The sequence below is a fragment of the Thermobia domestica genome, unplaced genomic scaffold (genome assembly GCF_964235325.1).
Source record: "Thermobia domestica unplaced genomic scaffold, izTheDome1.hap1.1 HAP1_SCAFFOLD_2085, whole genome shotgun sequence".
Classification (NCBI taxonomy): Eukaryota; Metazoa; Arthropoda; class Insecta; order Zygentoma; family Lepismatidae; genus Thermobia; species Thermobia domestica.
In genome coordinates, this window is record NW_027657788.1 from 1 (window position 1) to 19,526 (window position 19,526).

Genomic DNA, 19,526 nt, shown 5'->3' on the forward strand with positions numbered 1-19,526 from the left:
CCCATCCAAGTACTGACCAGGCCCGATGCTGCTTGACTTCGGTGATCGGACGAGAACCGGTATATTCAGCATGGTATGGCCGTTGGCAACTACCTTTTCTTCAATGTCCTGTTAAGGAAGTATGTTTTAAGTAAGAATTGACATTATTAACTATAAAGGCAAGCATATTAACGTCGTTAACATTACTTGGAATATACTAATATTCGAATAAATATTTGAATGTTCGAATGATGAGTGATTCGGATGTTCATAGTGCCACTATGTCCTATCGAGTTTACTATCACGAACCACGTATGAAATTGTATATAAATAAATAAAAATAAATCCTTTATTAAGTATTGATTACAGGAAAAAGGCAAACTTACATTCTTTAATGTACACAATGAAATGTATGAAAGATATTTTTAAGATATGTTTCACTTACCCTTTATAACGCAAGGTAGTTTTCAGTGTAGCATCCTCTTCAGCTGCGAGATAACGTAAGGCAGATGATCATTCAGTCGTGAAGCACTAAAATGTAATATACATTTTAACTATTATCGATAAGAATTATTTACTGCAGGGATGCAAATAAAGTGAGGCAAATTAGTAAATAAAAACCGATACTGTAACTGATAATGTAATTACGTATCTGTATTAGTTGTATATACAGTAATCGCACGATTATCCGCGGAGTTGGATGTTGGCATAATCGCGCATAATCAGCAGTATGAGCAGAAAAGGGAAATGAAATGAAATCTTTAGATTTACGTCGCATACTTATACCGGTTACGCTAAAGGAGACGGTGATGATGAGTACTGAATGAAGAAAGTGGGAGGAAACGGGAGAAACCCGAGAAAACCCATGAGCACGGTCTTTATGCACGACAAAGTTCACACGGCACGAGCTGGGATTGAACCAGGGACCCCAAGCACCGGAGGCCAAAAAAGGGACAAAAAGTCTTTCGTGCAACTTTCGTTTTCGGTAAAAAGTTTACACATAATTTAGAAAGAGTAGTTTTCTGGTCTTTTTATTTCACAAGTTGGTTCATGTCTATATTTTTTACATGCATAAAAAATTTTTCAACTCCCTTGCTTAGTTCCTGTTAAAGACCTCTACCTCTGATTGTATTTTTTGCACATATTCTTATTGTTTTCAGACAACATTTCTAAGAGCGTAATTTATCGTCAGCAAGAAAAGAAAAGGAAAGCCTCGGATAGTGGAATGTGTACTGTATATATATATATATATATATATATATATATATATATATATACGTATTAGTATATAGTTTTATTTTATACGTCTCCTATTATTACACAATGTGCAGATATTGTGAAAGCGCAAGTAAATATGTATAACTCCCCGTTCTGCACTTAATAACTTGAAAGAAGTTCGGGGAAGGTAGTGTAACAGAAAGTGCAAACAGAAATGAGGGTTTACAGGCATTTAATATTATTCCGTAGTAGTATGATTTTTTGTAAAATATATATATATATATATATATATATATATATATATATATATATATATATATATATATATATATATAAACATACATATTCAATGATATAGTAAGAGGTTAGCAGCACTGATAGAACTGCAGAAAGTACAAAACCGTTAATAAGAAAGAGAGAGAGATGGTGGCCGCTTTTGTGCTTTTCATTGGCTAATTCCGAATTGCGCGCGAATACGTACGAGATTTCTTTCTTTTTCCTCTTCGCAGCCCAGATGTTGCCAATTAGAAGTTTTTAGTACTACATTTGTATGAAAATGTTGCCTTTAAGAAATGTGGTTTGCATACGGAGAAAAGAGCAAAATGAATATTTATCTTAGTGGGCATGAAAAAAGACGAAACATTTTGCAAGATGGACACACGAACTTCCTTAATGCAGGCGTTCAGTACATTATTGTAAAGAAAAAAACACTAAAAAGAATTACTTCAATATCCCTAGCAACATTCAACAATTCATAGAGAAAAATCTTTATTTTGAGAACAATGGAAAACTATGTAATTGTAGATAACTACTAAATTTAATGATTAAGGAAAACGTTTAGGCCCGGCCCTTCAGAAAGAAAGTGCACAGAATTTTCTCTCATGGAAGCAATTGCAAAATCAACATTTTGTTTGCAGTTATAATTAGAGGATCTATATACAGGGTGTTCGAAAAAGAATGTATCCTCTTGAAAGAAAATATTCTCTGGGCCCCTAATCCTTTATATACCGAAAGGAAGTTTGTATAGCATTTTTTCTTACCTTCGTTAGAAGAATTGAAAGTGACTACTATCGTGACACGGGAGATATTTGATCGATAGTCGAATTACTCCCATGCTCGAATGAACACGTCTCTTGTAAGGAGAGGAAAGGCTTCTGTGATCCGCTATCGCAGCTGTGTCATATCTGCAGAGAATGTTAGGACACAAACGTGATCTTTGAGAGCCTCGTGAAAAGAAGTCGCATAGTATCATGTGTGGAGACATCGGGGCCATCTGAAGAACGCTTCATCATTAGGACCAAGGGCGAGTTACGAAACACTCTGGGATATATTTATTAACATAACTTCTCGTCATTCTGCAAGTGTGGTGGAGCTCCATCCTATTGGAAAAGGAAACCTCGGGAGCCCTCTTCATGTGTAGGTATCGTTCACATCTGAAGCATGTGAAGATAGATTACTGTACTATCGTGTACCTAAAATCATTTTCTACGAATACGAACATGTCTACACTGAAGGCAGTGCAGCTCTTTTTCTCTTTTTTTTTTGGTCATGTATTGTAACGCGGGGCAATGCACACAATAACATGTAATGTTGTGTATCATCATAAAGGGCCAGGGCGATGATTGGATCTTGATGGACGTGGAGAACTGATAGGTGATGTGAGTGGTATTGTGATCTATGGTTGTATGTTTACTGATGAATGCATAAGGAGAGGTGAAGGGGTTGCCTTTTTTTTTATGTCGATCGGCAGGGAAGCGATTGGGAAACTTTTGACTTTGTTTTTCAACCGAATATATTGATTGAATAGGTCGCCGACAATTTTACGGGGCGTCACGTCGTTGCCTTTTTCATGTCGATCGCGAGCGAAGCGAGCGTTTTTTTTTTTTTTTTTTTTTACCGACAATATGTATTGAATCGGTTGCCAACACCTTTAGGGGCGCGTCACGTCCTTCTTTCTGTGCTGATCGCGAGCGAAGCGAGCGCGAAATTTTTGACTTTTTTTTTTTTTTTTTTACCCACAATATTTATTCAATCGGTCGCCAACACTTTTAGGGGTGCGTCACGTCCTCTTTTCTCTGCTGATCGCGAGCGAAGCGAGCGCGAAATTTTGACCTTTTTTTCTCTTTTTAATTCTTTTTTTTTTCTTTAAGAAAAAATATTGATTTCATAGGTCGCCAACATTTTTACGGGATGGAACATCGTTTATTTGTTTTTCCAACCGTCTTTCTGTCTTGAGCCCCCGCCAAGTTAACTTTATGGTGGACAAAAACTATGTGCGGTGGGTTACCGCGGGGTTCTCCCGTTTCCTCCCACTTTCTTCATTCCACCACCATTTCAATCATTTCTCATAATCAGCGCCTCTTTTAGCCTAAGCGGCATAACGTGGGACGTAAAACAAAGATTTCCTTTAGTTGCTTTCTGTCTTGATTACGAGCGCGAAATTTTTTACTTTTTTTTTCTTTCTTTTGATATTATTCATTTAATAGGACGGCAACACCTTTACGGGCCGCCGCGTCGTCGTTTACACTTCTTCAGCCCATATTCTTTCTGCTTGTTCGTTTTCCGGCATCTTGTTATCACCGCCCGCGGGAATGCCTATGTCTTTCATCGCTTTTTGAAGCAAATCTTTAATAAATATGCACTCTCACATTTCTACTAATATGCATACCACAGTGGATAGACTGTAACTAGGAAAGCAGAAGCCTGCATATCATATTATTTAACAGTTGAAAGTGAACTGCCATTTTAAGTTTGATTTTGATCAGATGAGTGCAGTTCAACTCGTCGACAATTGTGAAGATTCTCGAGGTTAGGGACCATCCATTTTGTGCTTTGTAATGAAAATGGCTGCAGCCAAACTTCTCTGATCTGAATGAAACTTGGCATGATGATACATCTTGACCTGCTCTACAAGTTTATTTAGTATTTTCCGTTGCGCAGGCTTTTGCTTCTCCAGGTTCTCCCATGGAACTGAGAAACGTATTCAGTCGAACTTCTGCGGTAAGTCAGTATATCATCCTGAGAAGTTTGATCGAGATAGCAGAGGTTCGACTATTCGTTTTTCAATTCCATGTGATATTACAACACGGTGAACTAAATTTATATAGAAACACTTTGATTTTGTTTTGTTTTTTGCTAGCATTAAACTGAGAAAATGTTATTGAATAGACAGAGAACACCACTCAAAGAAAAGTACATCATAAGAATATATATATGGTTGCTGTGGTTCTCGGTTTAATTTGCTAGTTAAGAAACTTGCTCTAAATAAGTACATCTTACAGGTGAAAAACTAAGCCAGGCGATAGAATTAAATATAAAGTTATACACTTTTATTTTACGTTTACTAGTGTTGGGTTACTACTGTAAAATAAGTCAGTATATATGAAAGATAACTGTATTAGGTACTATTTTCCACCGGCGGTGTATTCTTGCATAGTGTACTTAATGTTTACAAGCGGGGCGCTACTAGTATGGATGCATGACAAGTGCTATTGAAACTCGAAAACTAACTGGTTTCCACTACCCTTGCTTATACGTATACCCGCGTCGCCTTCGCTCCTGTTCACTTTGGACGCACATTCTTGCTATCGCTCAGGCCCCCAGCTTTCTCCTGTTTTGGCTCCCTTAAATAGTATTCGTGCTTTTTATTGGCCACCTGGCAAAGCACTTGTAATGATTTTACACCAGTAACTCTAAAATACATGTGTATTACTTTATTTAATTCTGTCGTCTGCAGAATTTTTTTTTTTTTTCGTACAAATATGCCTTTTCATGCAGAACACTGAATTTTGCCTGTAAATTTTTGAGAATATGCTGTGACGAAACTTGAGCACCGTTCTTCTTTTCTTTCTTATCACGAGTCTTCTTTAGCCTAATGAGCACAATCATCACACGATAACGACTATTCTTTTCATTTAACTTGTAAACAAGTTGAACTAATAATAATAATTGATGTACAAAGGAGAAGTGTCCTACATATTTGAGGTAAAAAATAAAATAAATATACTTCTACTTCATCCGTGTTTACAAAGTTAAATGTTATCGATTTACAAAAAATGGTCACCTATCCACACACTGACCAGGCTCGACACTGCTTGACCATACATATTAAAACATCGGTCCCACTGAATACACAAGTAGTAAGCACATTCACATAAAAATAATTAGGATTACAGTATATAAAATGTGTTAATTAAAATAGCAAATGCCTTACCTTATCACAGGCGATCCAAAGCCACTGCACATCATCTGCTACGCACACTATATTCCTCCAATATTTCACTCACTTCCTATATCACGCAACAGAAAATATTAATAAAATTCACTTAGCAACATTTTCATTTTTAATCAACAATACGTATAACAATTAAGAATAAAATTAATTGTGAGCACATTGTTATAATTAGAATACTGTTTTTATTCGTTTACAAATATGGGATTAATATAGAGCTGGCAGCAACAATATATACAACTCATCCTGTATGTATCGTAAATCCTAACTTGAGAAGACATCTCTGACGCAAACAATGAGACAAGAAATCAAATACTATATCCGACACATTTGGGGTTTATTGAACTTCAATGTTGGAAGATACCACCTTGTCGGTAGTACAAATGTAATATCCTTACAACACGCGGAACTTTTGCCAGGCATATCTAGGAATTTGGGAAGATTAATTGATATCCTTAATGTGCAATGTATGATTATGACGCATTGTTATGTACACGCAGACGGAACCAGGACAATCTATAGATGACATTTGCACTGTGTTTGGACAATTTGTTCGCAGAAAGTAACCGTTTTTGTCTATGAATACTTGAGAACATGGAAGGTATGAGATATACATTTTATGCGCAAATATTATAATACAAATCATTGTTAGTTTGGTGGATGCGTGAAAGAAAGAAAAGGAGTAGATTTTTGCAGACGTCCGGATATAAAGCGAGAACTGAGAATACGCATCTATAACATCTATTTTCTTTGTGTTAATGATATCGATGAACTAAACGGGGAAACTAAAATACAACTGTTTGCAGTATAATTCGAAGTATAGTCAAGTGCAGAGGCGTACTCACGGGGTGTCCACCGGGTGCGGACTCCTCGCAAAAGTTCCTAAGTGAACATACATTTGCAGACTTTCTCATTAAATGTAGTTATTAACAGGGAAAATATTGATGTATCATCAATATAAATCTGATCTTACACTTCATCTGTACTCTGTCTGTATCATGTTTTTGTGAAAAAGTAAGTGGAATATTTATCGTGTTTTCGAATGCAGAATAATAGTATATAGACATAGTGGCTTGTAGTATTGGAACCTTGCCCCCCGAAGCTTGGATCCCTTAGAAGAAAAAAAAAAATGCATGCGCGCCTGGTGAAATGGTTAACGAATTCAGTTCACTCGATGAATCGACAGATAGTAATACACATTTCGACAGATCGACAGCATTCGACAGATACAGACATATGAAAGTAGCACAAGAATTAGGCGAAAGTCCGTGCGTTTCCTCAATTCACGTAGGAAACAACAGAAAATATCAACTACCATAAAATAATCCGTATATATATTTAATTTATTTGGAATAAAATAAATATAGAAACAACCTGTTCATACATAACTACGGTAAGTGCGTTAATTGCTAACGTAAGAACAAATATGAAACAAGGCACAAAATAAAAAAGAAAAATAAAGTTAAAGGGAATAAATATTTAGGCTTGATTGTCATTCGTATTAAGAAGCTGGGTAATAAAATGTTAAAATCTACAGAAAATTATGAAATTAAATCAGGATTTGAAATAAAAGTCTATACATTGGAAGTAGGCCAGGGAGTTTGCAAGGCAGATGTGTGCGACACGCGTTACTTTATAGATTCCCTTCATTGAACTATAGTAAGCAGTACGAAGATGGTACTTTGCGTATAATCACAGGAAGGATTGAAGTTAATTACCATGGTAATATAATTATTTATTGATAAGTATTTCCATGTTAAATTATGAAAATTATAAGCACAAGGAGGGTGAAAAAGTAGTGTGACCGACTTAGCAATGACTGAAACATAAAATAGAAAAGCGAATAAAAACAAATGCCTTTTGAGTTATGTGGAATAAAGTTTCTTCTAGCCAGTAAGGAAGAATAGGATCTGGTGCATTCATTGAATACCTGAAAAAAATCGTTTATCAAAATAGAAGGAAACACACTTATCGTTGTGGCAACTACGAACTTCTGTTTACCTCAGCCCGCCTCAGCAAGTGCTTTCTATCCGGTCCGCGCTCCGTAACCAAACTCAACGCTGCCTGCCAGCGAAAATTTCATTCTTCAGTATCGTTGAGTTTATTGCAGAAAGCAATGGCAGATACGGCATCAGCACCTGCAGCCCCGGCACAGGCTTCTCCTAAGAAGTCTGCAAAGCCTAAGAAACCAAAAACAACACCTTCTCATCCAAGAACATCAGAAATGGTGAACAACGCCATCAAGAATTTGAAGGAAAGGGGAGGAAGTTCACTGCAAGCTATTAAGAAATACATCTCTCAGAACTACAAAGTGGATGCCGAGAAGCTTGCTCCATTTATCAAGAAATACTTGAGAAGTGCAGTTGCTTCTGGGTCTTTGGTTCAGACCAAGGGAAAAGGTGCATCTGGATCGTTTAAGCTTAGTGCTTCATCGCTGAAGGAGAAGCCTGAAGGTGGATCTTCAACCAAGGCGAAACGATCAGCATCAAAGGAGAAGAAGCCTGCGAAAAAGCCAGCAGCTAAACGTCCCAAGAAGACTGGTGAAAAGAAAAAGGCTGCTGCTCCCAAACCTAAGAAATCACCATCTAAAGTGAAGAAGGCAAAAACTCCCAAGAAGCCAAAGGCCCCGAAGCCAAAGAAGGCTACAGCAAAACCGAAAAGTGCTAAGAAGGCTGCACCAAAGAAGAAGTAAATGTGTCAGTAAATCATCTGACATTTTAAAACGGCTCTTTTTAGAGCCATCAAATACTTTGAGAAGAGTAAAATTGTGCTTTTCCTATCATTATCACATGTTCATTCATAGCAATGTATAGTATACACGCAAGGGACTTTGAGTTTTCTTTTTAACCGAAGCACTTCTTGATGTAAGTGCTTTATAACAGAGGGGAATTGAGGGTGGGGAAAGAAAGCTTTCACGGGTGTCAAGAATGGTGTACTCGAAAAAAAATGGGGAACACATTACGTAATGTCAATTTGTGATCACTTACTTTTTCCTTGTTCCTATCTTCAAGTAGCGAAACAGTACAGAAAACGCACTTAATGCATTTGTTAGAAAAACTTTTGCAGGCTGACTGGGTTCGATTCTCGGTGGGAGCTCAAATGTTTCGCATTGCACGTTAATAAGTAGGTCCACGTTTGAAACAGCCTTGCTGCTGAAAGGGACACTAAACTAAAATCAACTCTTTTCAAGGCTGGGGTGAAAGAAATGTTCGAACTTATTACAACTCGTGAAAGTGAAGTAGACTGTTTCAATTTAACGTCGTACTATTATGATTTTTATGATAAAGGAGACGGGTGATTACGCCTAATGAATGATGGAAATACTGGTGTAATGAGAAAGTGTTAGGAAAAGGGAACACGCTAATAACCACGGATACCGTCTTATAATTCGTAATATTGCTATAAAGAAAAATAGTAACACCAGCAGAAATGTAGGTGTACAATTGAACTGATGTTAAGTACAAACAGACACTTAAAGAAAGTTTAGTTTAACGTTTGCATTCAACAGCAGCGACCTCTGAGAAAATATTACTTTTGCTACCTTGGAAGAAGTACATATTTCGCCTGCGAGTTCTATGAGATTAATAACGTTGAGAAGGGCAAACAGTGGTTGAATCGAAGTTAACTTATGCAACATATGGCAAAATCGAATCCTTGACCACATAAAACGAAGATAATCAATCGGTAAACATAGGGGAAAACTAAAGAATATACTTGAAAGATAGGATGATATACGAAACGAGAGGAAAACGAAGGTAGATGTATTAACTATGCAACATACGGCGTGAGAATTTAAAAAAAAAAGATAACAAGTATGGACAAGATCCTTGTTAGGATAACAGCATCTCTAAGTAGTGTATTGGTCCTAAAAAGGACCGTTTTTGAACTCAGTGCCAGAACTTCAAACTTAAGCACGTTCCCCACGGATGCGGCGAGCAAGCTGAATGTCCTTAGGCATGATTGTGACTCTCTTTGCGTGAATAGCACACAAGTTGGTGTCTTCGAAAAGCCCTACAAGGTAAGCTTCACTTGCCTCCTGTAAAGCCATGACAGCTGAGCTTTGGAAGCGAAGATCTGTCTTGAAATCTTGTGCAATTTCTCGGACGAGTCGTTGGAAGGGCAGCTTGCGGATGAGCAATTCAGTGCTCTTCTGGTAACGACGAATTTCTCGGAGAGCCACAGTACCAGGCCTGTAACGATGGGGCTTTTTCACTCCACCGGAAGCTGGAGCAATCTTTCTTGCAGCTTTGGTGGCAAGCTGCTTTCGAGGAGCTTTGCCTCCAGTAGATTTCCTAGCTGTCTGCTTGGTACGTGCCATTGCAACTGTCACGACTTGTTTCAAATAATTGCGCGCTGAATGAAGTCAAGTTATATAAAGAGCAAAACCGTTAAATCAAGCTATTTCTCATTGGATAAAGTCAGTCGAAAAGGACAGTTCTCATTGGCTTAGACACGTTTTGTGTTTTTCCTCCGTGCTTTCCCTGCATGATCGAAGGAACAAAACCACGAGTCTTGGGCTGCTTGGGCTTGTATTTCTCGTGTGTGGTGAGCGAAGCAGTAACATATCGAAATGACAGGACGTGGAAAAGGAGGCAAGGGTCTTGGCAAAGGAGGTGCCAAGCGCCACCGTAAAGTTCTTCGTGACAACATCCAGGGTATCACCAAACCCGCTATTAGGCGTCTTGCTCGCCGTGGTGGTGTGAAGCGTATCTCTGGTCTCATTTATGAAGAGACCCGAGGAGTATTGAAAGTATTCCTGGAGAACGTAATCAGAGATGCTGTTACATACACAGAACACGCCAAGAGGAAGACAGTGACAGCTATGGATGTTGTGTATGCCTTGAAGAGGCAAGGAAGAACCCTGTACGGTTTCGGAGGTTAAGTTGGGGTTCCTCCTATTTTGGATATAAAATGGCATAAACGGCTCTTTTCAGAGCCAACAAATTTATATAAAGGGAAAGATTTACTTTGTGCGATTTTCTGTTAGATTATAAGAATTCGTGTAACTACATTAAAGCCTTTTGATGCACACAAAATTACAGACGTAGAGAGATTAATTTGAGAAAATCATACGTTTTTTTTTACATTATGTACGTTCATGTATACGTATTCATATGTAGCAGTATTAATGCTGGAGAAGGGGTTCTGGTTGGAAATTGGCGATTTGTTGGAAGTAGCGAGCATGAGAGATGCGAAACGCAAGTCGGAATTTCTGTTCTGACAGTAGGATGTACGTATAGAGGCTTATACAACTTCTATACTGTGCTGTGAGGGCGAATAATGCGTTAGAAACCTGAATCTTGTCCTTTATCTTGTTTACGTGGTCTTGGGTTCGATTTTTTTCTTTTGCGGTAGTGTCTATTGTGATTTACATGTAAATTAATGACACTTCGTAGCGGGTTAGTAAAATAAAGAGTAATACAAATATGAGATGTAGGTTAATGCATTGTATACTTCACATTATTTACTAAAGAAAGGCAGTAGTTACAAGAAACCTAGGCTCGCTCGTTGGGCACAGTAGCAAATGAGTTCTGAGATCAGAGAATAAGAGTAGTTGCGTATTACAAACCATATACATATAACACATATCACACAAATATGAATATCGACCTTGCAAAGAATAAATCGTACTTAAGTGTGCATTTAATGTCATTACTATGTTGCAAAAGAAATTTAGGAAAGTTTTTTGATCCGCTCTGTTCATGATGTCATTGGGGCATAGTAATGAACAATAATAAATGTCGAGAACATATTGAACAGAGTAATTTCAGCCAAGCCAACGCAAGAGAGAAACATGAGTGCTTTAAGAATGTTGGAAATTCCTTTGTCTAGCATGAAGTACATGAGAATATGTGGTATGAGGTTTCTTCTTCCATTGCTGAGAATCTGGGCTCGACTGTCCTGTCCTCTGGGTAATATGAGCCCGATGTACGCAAATATCAAAAAAATGTAGCTAGCGACAATACAAAAGGTAATGATCTTATAATTAATAATGTAGTGGGAACTAAGCACATCGCTGTTTGGAGTATTCTAAAGATAGTGTGACTTCCTATGGGCTTCAATTACGATCGACGACTACACATACTAATTAATCGAATAGCAGCGAGAATTTCGAATGACACTAAGCAACTATCTCAGACACTTTTGATGAGTCTGTATATCGAAAACAATTCATTTCAATCGTAAATCTCCTCTATAAAGGGGTTTGTGGCCCTCATAAGGGCCGATTTGTATGAGATATAGGTCTTACATTTATGCCTTCTTCTCAGTTTTCTTGGGCAGAAGTACAGCTTGAATGTTGGGCAAAACACCACCCTGAGCGATTGTAACTCCAGACAACAACTTGTTTAATTCCTCGTCGTTACGGATAGCTAACTGCAGATGACGTGGAATAATCCTAGTCTTCTTGTTGTCACGAGCAGCGTTGCCTGCCAACTCAAGAACTTCAGCTGCCAGGTATTCCATGACTGCAGCCAAATACACGGGAGCGCCAGCACCAACTCGTTCGGCATAGTTACCCTTTCGCAAAAGACGATGGATTCTGCCTACTGGGAATTGAAGGCCAGCCCTGCTGGAGCGGGACTTGCTCTTTCCCTTGACTTTTCCACCTTTGCCGCGACCAGACATTGTTCAATATTCTTTCGTAATAAGATGAGAGGAAAAATTGCGGCCTCCCATGAATCAAGTCAGTTTTGTTACTACTTCAAGCGTGCACCCGAGTGCATCAAATGAAAAGCAAGGCAGTTGGCGCGAATTGAAACACGTACTGTAATTTAAATGAAGTCGATAAATCGGCGGACACATCTAATTTTGCTGAACGAGTGAGTCATCATGCCACCAAAAACTAGCGGAAAGGCTGCAAAGAAGGCTGGTAAAGCCCAAAAGAATATCTCCAAGGGAGATAAGAAGAAGAAGAGGAGGAGGAAGGAGAGCTATGCCATTTACATCTACAAAGTTTTGAAGCAAGTGCATCCTGACACTGGCATATCTAGCAAAGCTATGAGTATCATGAACAGCTTTGTTAATGACATCTTCGAGCGTATTGCTGCTGAAGCTTCTCGTTTGGCCCATTACAATAAGCGGTCAACTATCACCAGCCGGGAAATCCAAACAGCTGTGCGCCTTCTTTTGCCTGGTGAACTTGCCAAGCACGCTGTAAGTGAGGGTACGAAGGCTGTTACCAAGTACACAAGCTCTAAGTAAAAATCTTCTTCAAGATTTTTCATTTCAAACGGTCCTTGTCAGGACCAACACATTATTCGAAAGAGTTAAATCACGAAATTTGCTTCATTCTGTTATGTAGAAACACCTTGAAATCCAATTTCTATATGCTGTTAGTAAAAAAGTAAAGCACATAGCGGAGATGTGTCGTGCTTGTATACGAAAGGCATTTACTCGCCGGAGATCTACACTTAGTCATAATAATTTACTTTTAAAAAGTGGTAATACATTCCGTGTTAAGTATAGTAGTAGGTGCACACGGATCGGAAATCAGGTTATTTTAATGTGCCGTGCAAATAAACAGGCTGTTAGTGTAAGAAATAGTGGGTATAACGCTTAGAATATCGATTAATCGCTATGAAATAATGTTGATAAATTATCTCTTGAAAGTACTATAAAATTAATGTTTCTAGTATTTTCGTACTTGAAGGATAATGAAATTTGAAAAAGAGATGCCAACAGCACCTGGTGTTCCCAGGCGGTCACCCATCCAAGTACTGACCAGGCCCGATGCTGCTTGACTTCGGTGATCGGACGAGAACCGGTATATTCAGCATGGTATGGCCGTTGGCAACTACCTTTTCTTCAATGTCCTGTTAAGGAAGTATGTTTTAAGTAAGAATTGACATTATTAACTATAAAGGCAAGCATATTAACGTCGTTAACATTACTTGGAATATACTAATATTCGAATAAATATTTGAATGTTCGAATGATGAGTGATTCGGATGTTCATAGTGCCACTATGTCCTATCGAGTTTACTATCACGAACCACGTATGAAATTGTATATAAATAAATAAAAATAAATCCTTTATTAAGTATTGATTACAGGAAAAAGGCAAACTTACATTCTTTAATGTACACAATGAAATGTATGAAAGATATTTTTAAGATATGTTTCACTTACCCTTTATAACGCAAGGTAGTTTTCAGTGTAGCATCCTCTTCAGCTGCGAGATAACGTAAGGCAGATGATCATTCAGTCGTGAAGCACTAAAATGTAATATACATTTTAACTATTATCGATAAGAATTATTTACTGCAGGGATGCAAATAAAGTGAGGCAAATTAGTAAATAAAAACCGATACTGTAACTGATAATGTAATTACGTATCTGTATTAGTTGTATATACAGTAATCGCACGATTATCCGCGGAGTTGGATGTTGGCATAATCGCGCATAATCAGCAGTATGAGCAGAAAAGGGAAATGAAATGAAATCTTTAGATTTACGTCGCATACTTATACCGGTTACGCTAAAGGAGACGGTGATGATGAGTACTGAATGAAGAAAGTGGGAGGAAACGGGAGAAACCCGAGAAAACCCATGAGCACGGTCTTTATGCACGACAAAGTTCACACGGCACGAGCTGGGATTGAACCAGGGACCCCAAGCACCGGAGGCCAAAAAAGGGACAAAAAGTCTTTCGTGCAACTTTCGTTTTCGGTAAAAAGTTTACACATAATTTAGAAAGAGTAGTTTTCTGGTCTTTTTATTTCACAAGTTGGTTCATGTCTATATTTTTTACATGCATAAAAAATTTTTCAACTCCCTTGCTTAGTTCCTGTTAAAGACCTCTACCTCTGATTGTATTTTTTGCACATATTCTTATTGTTTTCAGACAACATTTCTAAGAGCGTAATTTATCGTCAGCAAGAAAAGAAAAGGAAAGCCTCGGATAGTGGAATGTGTACTGTATATATATATATATATATATATATATATATATATATATATATATATATATATATATATATATATATATATATATATATACGTATTAGTATATAGTTTTATTTTATACGTCTCCTATTATTACACAATGTGCAGATATTGTGAAAGCGCAAGTAAATATGTATAACTCCCCGTTCTGCACTTAATAACTTGAAAGAAGTTCGGGGAAGGTAGTGTAACAGAAAGTGCAAACAGAAATGAGGGTTTACAGGCATTTAATATTATTCCGTAGTAGTATGATTTTTTGTAAAATATATATATATATATATATATATATATATATATATATATATATATATATATATATATATATATATATATATATATATATATATATATAAACATACATATTCAATGATATAGTAAGAGGTTAGCAGCACTGATAGAACTGCAGAAAGTACAAAACCGTTAATAAGAAAGAGAGAGAGATGGTGGCCGCTTTTGTGCTTTTCATTGGCTAATTCCGAATTGCGCGCGAATACGTACGAGATTTCTTTCTTTTTCCTCTTCGCAGCCCAGATGTTGCCAATTAGAAGTTTTTAGTACTACATTTGTATGAAAATGTTGCCTTTAAGAAATGTGGTTTGCATACGGAGAAAAGAGCAAAATGAATATTTATCTTAGTGGGCATGAAAAAAGACGAAACATTTTGCAAGATGGACACACGAACTTCCTTAATGCAGGCGTTCAGTACATTATTGTAAAGAAAAAAACACTAAAAAGAATTACTTCAATATCCCTAGCAACATTCAACAATTCATAGAGAAAAATCTTTATTTTGAGAACAATGGAAAACTATGTAATTGTAGATAACTACTAAATTTAATGATTAAGGAAAACGTTTAGGCCCGGCCCTTCAGAAAGAAAGTGCACAGAATTTTCTCTCATGGAAGCAATTGCAAAATCAACATTTTGTTTGCAGTTATAATTAGAGGATCTATATACAGGGTGTTCGAAAAAGAATGTATCCTCTTGAAAGAAAATATTCTCTGGGCCCCTAATCCTTTATATACCGAAAGGAAGTTTGTATAGCATTTTTTCTTACCTTCGTTAGAAGAATTGAAAGTGACTACTATCGTGACACGGGAGATATTTGATCGATAGTCGAATTACTCCCATGCTCGAATGAACACGTCTCTTGTAAGGAGAGGAAAGGCTTCTGTGATCCGCTATCGCAGCTGTGTCATATCTGCAGAGAATGTTAGGACACAAACGTGATCTTTGAGAGCCTCGTGAAAAGAAGTCGCATAGTATCATGTGTGGAGACATCGGGGCCATCTGAAGAACGCTTCATCATTAGGACCAAGGGCGAGTTACGAAACACTCTGGGATATATTTATTAACATAACTTCTCGTCATTCTGCAAGTGTGGTGGAGCTCCATCCTATTGGAAAAGGAAACCTCGGGAGCCCTCTTCATGTGTAGGTATCGTTCACATCTGAAGCATGTGAAGATAGATTACTGTACTATCGTGTACCTAAAATCATTTTCTACGAATACGAACATGTCTACACTGAAGGCAGTGCAGCTCTTTTTCTCTTTTTTTTTTGGTCATGTATTGTAACGCGGGGCAATGCACACAATAACATGTAATGTTGTGTATCATCATAAAGGGCCAGGGCGATGATTGGATCTTGATGGACGTGGAGAACTGATAGGTGATGTGAGTGGTATTGTGATCTATGGTTGTATGTTTACTGATGAATGCATAAGGAGAGGTGAAGGGGTTGCCTTTTTTTTTATGTCGATCGGCAGGGAAGCGATTGGGAAACTTTTGACTTTGTTTTTCAACCGAATATATTGATTGAATAGGTCGCCGACAATTTTACGGGGCGTCACGTCGTTGCCTTTTTCATGTCGATCGCGAGCGAAGCGAGCGTTTTTTTTTTTTTTTTTTTTTACCGACAATATGTATTGAATCGGTTGCCAACACCTTTAGGGGCGCGTCACGTCCTTCTTTCTGTGCTGATCGCGAGCGAAGCGAGCGCGAAATTTTTGACTTTTTTTTTTTTTTTTTTACCCACAATATTTATTCAATCGGTCGCCAACACTTTTAGGGGTGCGTCACGTCCTCTTTTCTCTGCTGATCGCGAGCGAAGCGAGCGCGAAATTTTGACCTTTTTTTCTCTTTTTAATTCTTTTTTTTTTCTTTAAGAAAAAATATTGATTTCATAGGTCGCCAACATTTTTACGGGATGGAACATCGTTTATTTGTTTTTCCAACCGTCTTTCTGTCTTGAGCCCCCGCCAAGTTAACTTTATGGTGGACAAAAACTATGTGCGGTGGGTTACCGCGGGGTTCTCCCGTTTCCTCCCACTTTCTTCATTCCACCACCATTTCAATCATTTCTCATAATCAGCGCCTCTTTTAGCCTAAGCGGCATAACGTGGGACGTAAAACAAAGATTTCCTTTAGTTGCTTTCTGTCTTGATTACGAGCGCGAAATTTTTTACTTTTTTTTTCTTTCTTTTGATATTATTCATTTAATAGGACGGCAACACCTTTACGGGCCGCCGCGTCGTCGTTTACACTTCTTCAGCCCATATTCTTTCTGCTTGTTCGTTTTCCGGCATCTTGTTATCACCGCCCGCGGGAATGCCTATGTCTTTCATCGCTTTTTGAAGCAAATCTTTAATAAATATGCACTCTCACATTTCTACTAATATGCATACCACAGTGGATAGACTGTAACTAGGAAAGCAGAAGCCTGCATATCATATTATTTAACAGTTGAAAGTGAACTGCCATTTTAAGTTTGATTTTGATCAGATGAGTGCAGTTCAACTCGTCGACAATTGTGAAGATTCTCGAGGTTAGGGACCATCCATTTTGTGCTTTGTAATGAAAATGGCTGCAGCCAAACTTCTCTGATCTGAATGAAACTTGGCATGATGATACATCTTGACCTGCTCTACAAGTTTATTTAGTATTTTCCGTTGCGCAGGCTTTTGCTTCTCCAGGTTCTCCCATGGAACTGAGAAACGTATTCAGTCGAACTTCTGCGGTAAGTCAGTATATCATCCTGAGAAGTTTGATCGAGATAGCAGAGGTTCGACTATTCGTTTTTCAATTCCATGTGATATTACAACACGGTGAACTAAATTTATATAGAAACACTTTGATTTTGTTTTGTTTTTTGCTAGCATTAAACTGAGAAAATGTTATTGAATAGACAGAGAACACCACTCAAAGAAAAGTACATCATAAGAATATATATATGGTTGCTGTGGTTCTCGGTTTAATTTGCTAGTTAAGAAACTTGCTCTAAATAAGTACATCTTACAGGTGAAAAACTAAGCCAGGCGATAGAATTAAATATAAAGTTATACACTTTTATTTTACGTTTACTAGTGTTGGGTTACTACTGTAAAATAAGTCAGTATATATGAAAGATAACTGTATTAGGTACTATTTTCCACCGGCGGTGTATTCTTGCATAGTGTACTTAATGTTTACAAGCGGGGCGCTACTAGTATGGATGCATGACAAGTGCTATTGAAACTCGAAAACTAACTGGTTTCCACTACCCTTGCTTATACGTATACCCGCGTCGCCTTCGCTCCTGTTCACTTTGGACGCACATTCTTGCTATCGCTCAGGCCCCCAGCTTTCTCCTGTTTTGGCTCCCTTAAATAGTATTCGTGCTTTTTATTGGCCACCTGGCAAAGCACTTGTAATGATTTTACACCAGTAACTCTAAAATACATGTGTATTACTTTATTTAATTCTGTCGTCTGCAGAATTTTTTTTTTTTCGTACAAATATGCCTTTTCATGCAGAACACTGAATTTTGCCTGTAAATTTTTGAGAATATGCTGTGACGAAACTTGAGCACCGTTCTTCTTTTCTTTCTTATCACGAGTCTTCTTTAGCCTAATGAGCACAATCATCACACGATAACGACTATTCTTTTCATTTAACTTGTAAACAAGTTGAACTAATAATAATAATTGATGTACAAAGGAGAAGTGTCCTACATATTTGAGGTAAAAAATAAAATAAATATACTTCTACTTCATCCGTGTTTACAAAGTTAAATGTTATCGATTTACAAAAAATGGTCACCTATCCACACACTGACCAGGCTCGACACTGCTTGACCATACATATTAAAACATCGGTCCCACTGAATACACAAGTAGTAAGCACATTCACATAAAAATAATTAGGATTACAGTATATAAAATGTGTTAATTAAAATAGCAAATGCCTTACCTTATCACAGGCGATCCAAAGCCACTGCACATCATCTGCTACGCACACTATATTCCTCCAATATTTCACTCACTTCCTATATCACGCAACAGAAAATATTAATAAAATTCACTTAGCAACATTTTCATTTTTAATCAACAATACGTATAACAATTAAGAATAAAATTAATTGTGAGCACATTGTTATAATTAGAATACTGTTTTTATTCGTTTACAAATATGGGATTAATATAGAGCTGGCAGCAACAATATATACAACTCATCCTGTATGTATCGTAAATCCTAACTTGAGAAGACATCTCTGACGCAAACAATGAGACAAGAAATCAAATACTATATCCGACACATTTGGGGTTTATTGAACTTCAATGTTGGAAGATACCACCTTGTCGGTAGTACAAATGTAATATCCTTACAACACGCGGAACTTTTGCCAGGCATATCTAGGAATTTGGGAAGATTAATTGATATCCTTAATGTGCAATGTATGATTATGACGCATTGTTATGTACACGCAGACGGAACCAGGACAATCTATAGATGACATTTGCACTGTGTTTGGACAATTTGTTCGCAGAAAGTAACCGTTTTTGTCTATGAATACTTGAGAACATGGAAGGTATGAGATATACATTTTATGCGCAAATATTATAATACAAATCATTGTTAGTTTGGTGGATGCGTGAAAGAAAGAAAAGGAGTAGATTTTTGCAGACGTCCGGATATAAAGCGAGAACTGAGAATACGCATCTATAACATCTATTTTCTTTGTGTTAATGATATCGATGAACTAAACGGGGAAACTAAAATACAACTGTTTGCAGTATAATTCGAAGTATAGTCAAGTGCAGAGGCGTACTCACGGGGTGTCCACCGGGTGCGGACTCCTCGCAAAAGTTCCTAAGTGAACATACATTTGCAGAC

The 19,526-nt window shown here is 37.5% G+C and overlaps 1 non-coding gene across 1 annotated transcript; it reads right to left on the reverse strand.

Moving 5' to 3' along the window:
• Window positions 1–13,102: 13,102 nt before the first annotated feature.
• LOC145678214 (5S ribosomal RNA) lies at window positions 13,103–13,221 on the reverse strand. The gene has a single exon (XR_014130306.1). It is a non-coding gene; the product is annotated as a 5S ribosomal RNA (ribosomal RNA).
• Window positions 13,222–19,526: the final 6,305 nt, after the last annotated feature.